This window comes from Sinocyclocheilus rhinocerous, unplaced genomic scaffold, assembly GCF_001515625.1.
Source record: "Sinocyclocheilus rhinocerous isolate Xijiao unplaced genomic scaffold, SAMN03320098_v1.1 scaffold112, whole genome shotgun sequence".
NCBI lineage: Eukaryota > Metazoa > Chordata > Actinopteri > Cypriniformes > Cyprinidae > Sinocyclocheilus > Sinocyclocheilus rhinocerous.
The window spans coordinates 1099684-1109530 of NW_015644008.1; the positions used below are offsets into that span (position 1 = coordinate 1099684).

The 9847-nt window shown below is 35.8% G+C and overlaps 1 pseudogene; it reads right to left on the bottom strand.

Moving 5' to 3' along the window:
* Positions 1-6037: 6037 nt before the first annotated feature.
* On the bottom strand, positions 6038-8450 carry LOC107757792 (uncharacterized; annotated as a pseudogene).
* Positions 8451-9847: the final 1397 nt, after the last annotated feature.

Here is a 9847-nt window from a genome sequence, read left to right on the forward strand (position 1 = left end):
CGTTTGAATCGTCTGTGGCAAATTCTTTAAATATAAAAAACGTACTTACAGTCTGTGTGTCAGAACAGCCGGCATTGTAGTCTACTCTACCAGGATCAGGAAACGGTCCTCCATAAAATGTGCTGCACACATCTGAATATTTGGGTTGAACTGTTCTGGAACAGTGTTGTAAATACAACTTAACCACTGATTTCTAGTTGTGTCCTCTTTTGGAAGGCCAAACAAAGTAGTTTTGCTTTCACAACGAAACACAGCGTCACACACGGCGGCCTAGAGTGAGCAGAGGCCAGGGGGATAAAGTGAGGAACGGCCGGAGGGCTAGAGTGAGCAGAGGCGGCGGATTCGACGAAGGAGCGTCCGGCGGGCTTGCGGCAACCACATGTGACGACCCCGGGCTGGACTCCACTTCATCATCAAAGCACCAGTATTTTTTGTGATCAGTGTATTTCCTGTTATAATAACATGGAATAATGAGCGATCCTCCAGTCTGAACCGTTAACAGTCTGCTTACAGATCCATTTTCACACTCAATACCTGGGTTAAGAAAAGATCATTAAACATGAATAAACGTAATAGGTTTATACTTTTTGACAAAGCTAATGACAGGATGATGTTAAGATTATGTTGGTATGATTATATTTCTAAAACACATTTATGAAGAATATGAATATAGAAAAAATCTGAATAAATAAAAAACAGAAAGAGAAAACACTTGCCTGTTATAAGCCAAAGAAAAATAAAAATGAACTGCATGGTTTGTTTGTGAAAGCGTTGTGATAATGTTTCTTCTCTGCACATTTCTGTGCTGTTTTGGTCTGTCAACTTCCTCTTGTATTCTATGAATCACACCACACAGAGGAAAGGAAACGGTCTGAGCTTTCTGCAAAATCCAGTCAGTTTGTAACTTCTGTAGGTCATTTTATATATATTTACATTACATATGCATACAGCTGTGGAGTGGAACCTGGAAACTCATTCCACCAGAGAGCTTATATGTAGCCAAGTGAAGAAAATTAAAGGGGTCATATGATGCGATTTCATTTTTTCCTTTCTCTTTGGAGTGTTACAAGCTCTTGGTGCATAAAGAAGATCTGTAAATTTGCAAAGACTAAAGTCTCAAATCCAAAGAGATATTCTCAAAATCAATCAAATCAACAAGTGAGACAAGTATGAGCTTTCACAATTTCTTACGAAAATTAATAATTTTCCAAGCCTAACTAAATAACTGGAGGCAGAGTTATTTTTACTCCATGTAGATCAGAAACCTCTGAAATCGGTTGATAAATGTAAACGTTATCGTGTTTTTATCCAGAAAAAACCGCAGCTCCTCCGTTTACATTATATATATATATATATATAGTCATTATATATATATATATACAGTATATGCAATGTTTTTTTGCATAATGCATATTAAGGCTACAAAATTGCAAAATACATTCAGAAACAGACAAATATAGATTTTATTTATTGTCGCACTTTAGCAAGCACATTACAGCTTAACTTTGCAAATATATATTATTGCTTTGTTTTTTACAGACAACAAAAATTTACACACTTGTTACTAAAGAACACCTGTACAGTAAAATGCTAAACAAAATTTTTTTATCTCAGTGTAAACCTTGTGTTTTTTTTACAGTCCAAAAGTACTTACACAATGCCACTAATAGGGATATTGACAGAGAGATAAAATATATAATTTTATCAGAGTTAGTATTCCTGGGAAAAATTAACTATATATTGGCTTGTTTCAACTTCAGTTGTTCATATTTTGCTCAGGTATTTAGTGGTCTTCACCTGTGATTTAAGAGAATAAACAATGAGATGAAATCATATGTTTTGTGTGTGTGTGTGTGTGTGTGTACTGGTTTATATATCCTGGTGGGGACTTAAACCTGAATACACACAGATGTGTGTATAAAACATCCTCGGATTATTAACTTCAGCAAACCTGTAACATCTCACCTTGTGCACAGAGCTGTAGGTCACTTCGTCCTCCACAGATACTGGACTGCTCTGGATATACAAAAGATGTTGAAGAACAACACTGACAATTACATTACAGTACAAATGAATCAGATATTCTCTGTTTGTGCATGTTCTTCTTAGCTGACTTACTGCTTTAGTTTTAGGTTGTACTATCACAGAGGTGTAAGTCACATTCTCTGCAAGCACTGAAGATGTACTGGCACCGTTTCCCTGTGAATAAACACATCTGATAGTCTGAGTCTCTCAGTTATGAGTTTGAACTCCAATTGGTTAACTCAGACTTACTGCGTCACTGGCTCCAACTCTGTTCACCTTTGTGACGTGTTCATTTCTGTCTGTAAGTAAGAGAACAAATAATATTATCAGTCATTTAGAGGAACAGTTCATCAACAAAAGCTTTTAAATATACATGTGCAAAACTTCTGGGTGCATGAACTGATCAAACACTGAATGATTCATGGGATCTGTCATATAATAAGAAAAGTCATTAATACTGACTGTGCTTCTTCCTCCGTATTACAGCTGACACGATAATCACCATCAGCAGCACAACCGCTGGAATCCACACCTCCAGATACAAAAAATGCCTGTGATAATCGACAGTACAAAAGACTTAGAGAACTTCCTATAATGTGACCAAAAATATAGTGTGACCATAACTGAAATATTCTTGTTATATATGAGTTGTTCAAACACCCTTAGAGCGGTGTTTTGTTTTTTAAACCATTTCACACCCACCACAGAAAGACAATTCTGCAAAAACTAAAATAGACATGCATGCAAAAGAAAAAGTTGAGTTCACTGATGTAACATCTTTTTTACTGTATTTTTAGCTACACAAAGACAAAAAAAGAAAAGAAATCCTGTAGCAGATAATTAATCAAAAAAACAACAACAACATAAAATTAAAGGCTGAAATACACTACAGGAGTTTAAATATCTGAAGACATTTTAAAATGCTAGGCAATGGCATCACAAACTTTCATGGTTACATGGTTCATGGCATAATGCTTTATGCACAAAATCTGTCTGCAACATATTGGGTAGGTTTGTTTTTGAACAAACCGAGAACATTCTCAGAATGTTCCTATTCCGTTCTCCAAAAATAAATAACCAACCAAAATGGAACCGTATGGGAACGTTCTGTGTTTGCTGGGTGACTAACACATTTGACTTGCTTAGTTGAGGTTTTAAAAAACACTTTATATTCAGTAATATTATCAATTTGACAGCACTGGCACTATCAGATGAGAACAAATCTTGAACTGAATTGAGCTGAATAATAACACTATTGTCTCCTTATAACAGAATTGAATTTGTTCAGAATTGATGGATTCTGCAATATCAACACTATAATTCAACTTAATTGAATGAACACCTAAATGACTCAAGTTGAGTTACAACACCACTGTCTTCAGCAAAGCTGCTTATATTGCTGAATTGAATTTTTTAATGATGAACTTTACACAGTTATTGAACTGAACTGAAGAAACACTGAACTGATTGAAGTTGAATAATGGCACTATTGTTCTGCCACTGTTGCTTTACAGAATTTGGATTTGCCTCATTATTGAAGTCTGCATAATTGATACTGTTACTTTACTGTGAACAATCTCTGTTGTATAAAGTGCTATAAAAATAAAGGTGAATTGACTCGACTAACTTAAATACCTCTGAGTGGCTACATTGCTCACTGCTGCAAAAACTTGTGGCAAAGAAACATTTAGGTGTTTCAATCTATTTAATCAATGAACATCTTATTTCATACTTATTCTGCTGCTCTTCACTGCTCGCTGTTTCATTGGTGTTCATTGAAACTGGTGTTGTATATGAGAGAGCAGTTGCATCTCTGCTAAGAAACAACAAGAGAAAAATGAACAAAAATAAATCTGACTAGAAGACAAAAAATAAGCAATAACACCAGATACAAAAATAGACATCATATTAAGAAAGACAATGGATTAAATTATATTGTACAGATACATAAATATAAGCATGAAACCCATGATAGAAAACATAAATCTTGATTAATATTTTAATAAGCTACTAACCCGTTTCTCTCAAATCCTTCAATGGTCATAGCTTCTGTCAAATTAAAAATTAAGAAAAGATTAAAATGATTTATTATAATTGTTTTGCAATTTTTTTTGCAAGTTTTGCATTCAGGACCTGGATTAAAAAAAAAAAAATCAACTTTTGAGTTTGAGTTTTTTGTCAGTGTTAATGATAATAACAATCTTATTTAGATGCATGTATACATGCTACACTTTTTAGCACAATTATTTTAAGTTTTCTTTTAGTATTTAAGTTTATAACTTACAGGTAGTTGATGCAAATCATGTACTTTTACTTTTTTTAAATCAAGATTTTAGATAAAAAATAATATGAATGTAACATGCATTATTTTATGTACTGTGACTGATCACTATTTCTTTCCATTTTTTTTTTTTTTTTTTTTTTTTTTTTTTTAAATTTTTTTTCTCTTTACCTTCATCTTAACCCTTTTACTGTGCTGAAAATCCTTTAACTAATTTGAGGTAAAAAAAAAAAAATAAATACATTACCAGCCTTTTAAATACTGATGAAATATTTCAATAAGCTACATTATCATCAAATCTTAAATTCAGTCAGTTTTGTCAACTTGTTTTCTTTCAGTTAGCACAGGTTTTGTTTTTGGAATTAATTTATTGCTCTGAGCTTATCCACCCTAGTTTTTGAGTGAAAAAATATTATTTGTAGATAATTTTGGACATTTTAGTTTAATTAATTTTGTTCCAATGCAATAATATTAACTAGCACTTTCAAGAAAAATAAATCTTCTCCAAGTCAAAATTATGACAACACTAAATAATAACATATGAAATAATCCATGGCATGACTAACTAATTTCTCTATTAATAAAAGTCTGTAATTATAAAAGAATTATCAAAACACTGTTTAGTTTTAGACCGAGAACATGTCAACTAATTGTATGAATAAACTACATACAGAACACTTGCCTGTTATGAGCCAAAGGAAAAACACCATGAACTTCAAACTGACAGTCCTTTTGTTAAAACGTTGCAATGTTTCTTCTCCCTGCATCTTCATCATGTACATTTTCTTTGTGATAATGCCACAGGAACAGCTTATCACTCAAGGAGAAGTATATGATCTTAAGTTCTCACGGTCTCAGACTCTCACTTCCTGCATCCGTGCTCTTCAGTTGCTTATGTCACAAAAACTTAATTTACAATAAAATGTCATAATGCTTGAGTGCAAATGCTGCAAAAATCACAAGTTACAAATGCATCACTTGGACGAGACTTTTAAGATTATTATGATAAAAATTTTTTATTTTACGTGCAATGCAGTCGACATCAAAGTGTCTTCCTCTGAGGTTTCTGGGTATTAACACTATTTCGTTCTCTAGTTCTAATTTTACAATTGTAGAACTACTGGAATAGGTCACTGCTGAAGTGAGCTTCTTACATTTATTTATATGCAGTACGTGACAAACAACTTCAAATAAAGATTTTAATAGGACTTGAAACAGGATGTGAATGAAGCACTGTTTCTGTACAGAGATTAATAGTGGACAAAAGCTTTTCATCATTTACATGCTGATCAGAGGTGTAAAGTATTGGAGTAAATGTAATTAGTTACTGTACTTGAGTATCTTTTCGGACTGATAAAACACATAAGAGATCAAATATTCTCTATTATGGTAAACAGTGAGATATGGGTACATTCTCAGTGCTTCTGTAAACATTCACACTTCATTCACACATTTTCTGCACTGTTAGTTGAGAATAATTGCTCATGGTAAAAACATCTTCACACCGCACAATTCACTCATAAGGCTTGTGCTTACTTACAGACAGATAAACGTGAAATACACAACATGAAAAATGCATTACAATGAAAGATGATCTTCCTGTTAAATGTGAAGGAATGTCAAATATTACACCAGTCTTCAGTTTCTCCAGTCTGCAGGACTCTCTAGACTTCATAAAGAGACTTAAAGAGTCAAAGTGTCCATCAGTTCACTTTATGATCTTCTTCATCATCATGAATATCCATGAGTTTGGTGTTTCCCATCATGAGGCTCCTCTGTTAAAGCATCTGGGCCTGAGCTGGAGCGTTCAGGAAAATCACTGAGGCGTTCTTATAGTCTCCTTCTCTCCATGGACACATCGGAGTGAAACAATATCAAATACAGCAGAAAACATTTCATCACAATTGGACACCAGACACAGCATCATCATGAGTTGTGGCTCTGCGGTAAAGATTTACATTGCACTCCATTATGTCATTTCTTATTAAAGCAACTGTATGTATGTTTTTTTCCTTGAAGCATTAGTTTTACAACATTTAGTCAGGAATAATGCATCTGTACTTTGTATTTTCATTCTGGGAAAAGTAAACTTTTACTTCACTATATTCAAAAGCATAATATCTCACTTTTTATTCCACTACATTGCATAGCAATAGCATAGATAGCATAACATTTCTCGTTATTTCCAAGTGAAGAATGATCATCTTTCAATGAACCGGTTAACCTTTTTTTTTTATATTTGGAATAATGTACACTGATAATACTTCCACAAAAGAAGAGGAACGTACATTAAGAATGTAAATAGGGTCTTTTTTGATTTAATGTTGATGGTAAGATAACAGACAAACTGCACTGACTGTGAGATTATCATTAATTTCATTTGTCCCTCGATGTTTCTGCTCAAACATAAGAATGCATCCTTTTGAATCTTATTAATTCAATAAATTTATAATACAGGGGGGAAAAAACACAAAAATGACAAATAACCTTGGAAACTTAGTACATAGTTGCCATAACTTCCAAAGTGCCAAAAACGCAGTCATGACCAGCAATACGACCCCACAGACACCACAAGAGGAGACTCCCAAACAGGACGCCTGAACAGACATGATGTGTTAGTCAAATACCAATTCACCAATATATATGACATATTGATACCGATATGACATATTGATACTGATCGCTAAAATTGTTTTATCCATTTATGAGAACTCAACCATGAGGAATTACACAGAAAAGTGTATAGGAGGTCACCTGTGAGGGTCATTTGAGCTCATTACAGATGGATTCCTGACTGTTTTTTCAGATTCTGGAGAGGAGACGCTGTGCTCTCTGGCATAAGGACAGAAATCAAATGCAACAGCGTTGAGCAGAAATGTTTTTATGCAAAAGATCAGTGATGCAGCGTGGCAGAAACTACATAGCAATGTGCCTGTTTCAATAGGTTTCTCTTTTTTGGCATCAGTAAACAACACTCGCGTTTCTACAGAGTAAGTACGTGTCGTGGCGATTTTCTATTTCAGTAAAGGTATGAGACAAAAGTCTTTTGAATATTTATTTTCCTGCAAGAAAAGGTGACAGTCATCCAGTCATCTAAGTTGACTGCAGAGTGAGACAAAGAGGCAACACCCCAACTCAACATTTATACCTTCATCAAATGCGGATGCTTGATCTCATCCAATCATAATGCATATTTAACATATATGTCCATATAAGGTGTACAACTACAGGTGCATCTCAGTAAATTAGAATGTCATGGAAAAGTTCATTTATTTCAGTAATTCAACCAGGTGAGTTTTTAAGAATTTAATGCAAATCATTTTCTAAGTAGCCAGGACGTCTAAGAAACTAAAATAATATTTCTGTTAATACACTTGTCTTGCACACATACACAAATAGATTTCCTGTTATCTCTCAGCTCATCGAAAACTCAAGCATACTGAAGCAAACTGAGACAGTCTAAAGAACACTCTTTAGTACAGTGAAGCAAACAATACAGAAAATAAAATTTCCTCCACACTACGTTTTTGTAGTATGGATGTCAGCTGTAATGTGTGTGACGTACGTGTTGTGGTTTGTGGTGTGACTGACACATGAACAGCCACCTTCTGTTGACCAGCTCCACACCAGTAACAGCCTGAGTCTCTCATCTCCAGCTGCTGTATCGTCACTGTTGGGGCAAAATCAAATTGACTCTCATCAGCATAAGAGACAAACTCACTCTCAATTGTCTTTAAAAGGTTTTATTCTTTGCAAAAAAAAAGGTCAAACATCGTACAGGATACCAGTCGCTGCAGAGTGTGACAAGGAAGGGAGGGCGCTCCTCCACTTTATATCTCTTTTCCAAGTCAAGGTTACAAACTCTTAACAGCTGTACTTTCCATACATGGACAGAAAGTCAAAAACACAGTACTATATCATACTTCGAAAGGTCGGTTCCCCCTATATTTAGGGCTTTGGTGACCCCCTAGGTCAGAGACAGACGCCTATGGGTCTCCCAGTTGTCCCCCTCAAAAAAGGTCAAACATCGTACAGGATACAAGTCGCTGCTGAGTGTGACAAGGAAGGGAGGGCGCTCCTCCACTTTATATCTCTTTTCCAAGTCAAGGTTACAAACTCTTAACAGCTGTATTTTTCCACACATGGTAAGAAAGTCAAAAACACACTACTATATCATACTTCTAAAGCTTGGTTCCCCCCTATATTTAGGGCCTAGATGACCTTCTAGGTCACAGACAGACACCTATGGGTCTCTCAGTTGTCCTCCTCTCAGCCCAGCATGGCCCTGTGGATTTCTTGTCACCCATACATCTTATGCTAAGGCCCCAAACCCATCTCTCACTTTGACTACACAGCAGTTCTAAGAAAAAGCATACACTACATAATGTTCCAAAAGCATATAAGATCATGCAAAAATCAATAGAAATGAATTTTTCTACCACAGTATTTTTGCTTTCACAACGAAACACACAGCGTCTTCACAACATGGCGGTGGCGGCAGCAACAATAAAGTTATGCCGTTTTTCTTTGCGTGAACATTTGGGCGGCACAGTGATGTAGACATGTGGGGGCGTGTTTAAACGAGGCGTTTTAGGAGGGCGTGGACCAGTCTTAACTTTTATAAAGAATATCTCTTTGGGTTTGAGAATTCAGTCTTTGCAACTTTAGGGATAGTATAGATATAGCTGGGCTAAACACTGGCCAAACGCCCCATGTTTCGAATACAAAGTATCGTCCCCTTAATTCGTTTAACACATTTCACTGTAACTTCCACTACTAGTAGTTTCTCAATCATCCATTTTCTCTTCACCCATGTCTAAAAACATGTTCTCAGGATAAACAGTCATTTTAACCATTTGATGTGACATACCAGACTTCATCAGTCTCTGTACTGAGCTGGATACAAACCGAAAAATGCAAGGTAGTGCGCACCGGAGAATCATTGCATGGCATTATTATTCCCTCCTTTAATAGTGACTCAAACACTGGTTTTATACCAAGTATTGCCTCTGGTTTTAAGGGATATTGGTGCTGACACGGCCTGTAATCAGATTCTGGGGTAATTACAACCAGTTCACGTCCTTTAATCAATCCCACGTCATATCTGTGCTCCGCCCACAGTTCGGATGGCACTTCTGCCAAAGCCGGATATATGTCTGAAGCACAAATATTTGCCATGCAGTGATATTCCTTTGTGTTTTTGTCAATGGGTACCACAGCTGTCTCTACCCCAATTTCATGCTTGCTCTCTGACATAAATGCTCCTAGACTCTCGCTGTGTTTCACATCAGCGCTTATCTCACACCAGTCTGTAGCATCAACACAGCTCTTCACAAACAGCCCTATCCCAGACCATGTCTGCTCTTTGGCCTTGGAGAGTGATAAGTGAGGCACAGACTCTCCTGCTATTAAATAAAACTGAAGCTGTTTCTCTGTCAGGCAAACTGAACCTGCACACACATTTTCTGTCCAAAATATTTTTTTCAAAACTCAAAGTTTCTCCCTCAAACCAGTCATTTTCATACTGGTTGTCTCGTTCCA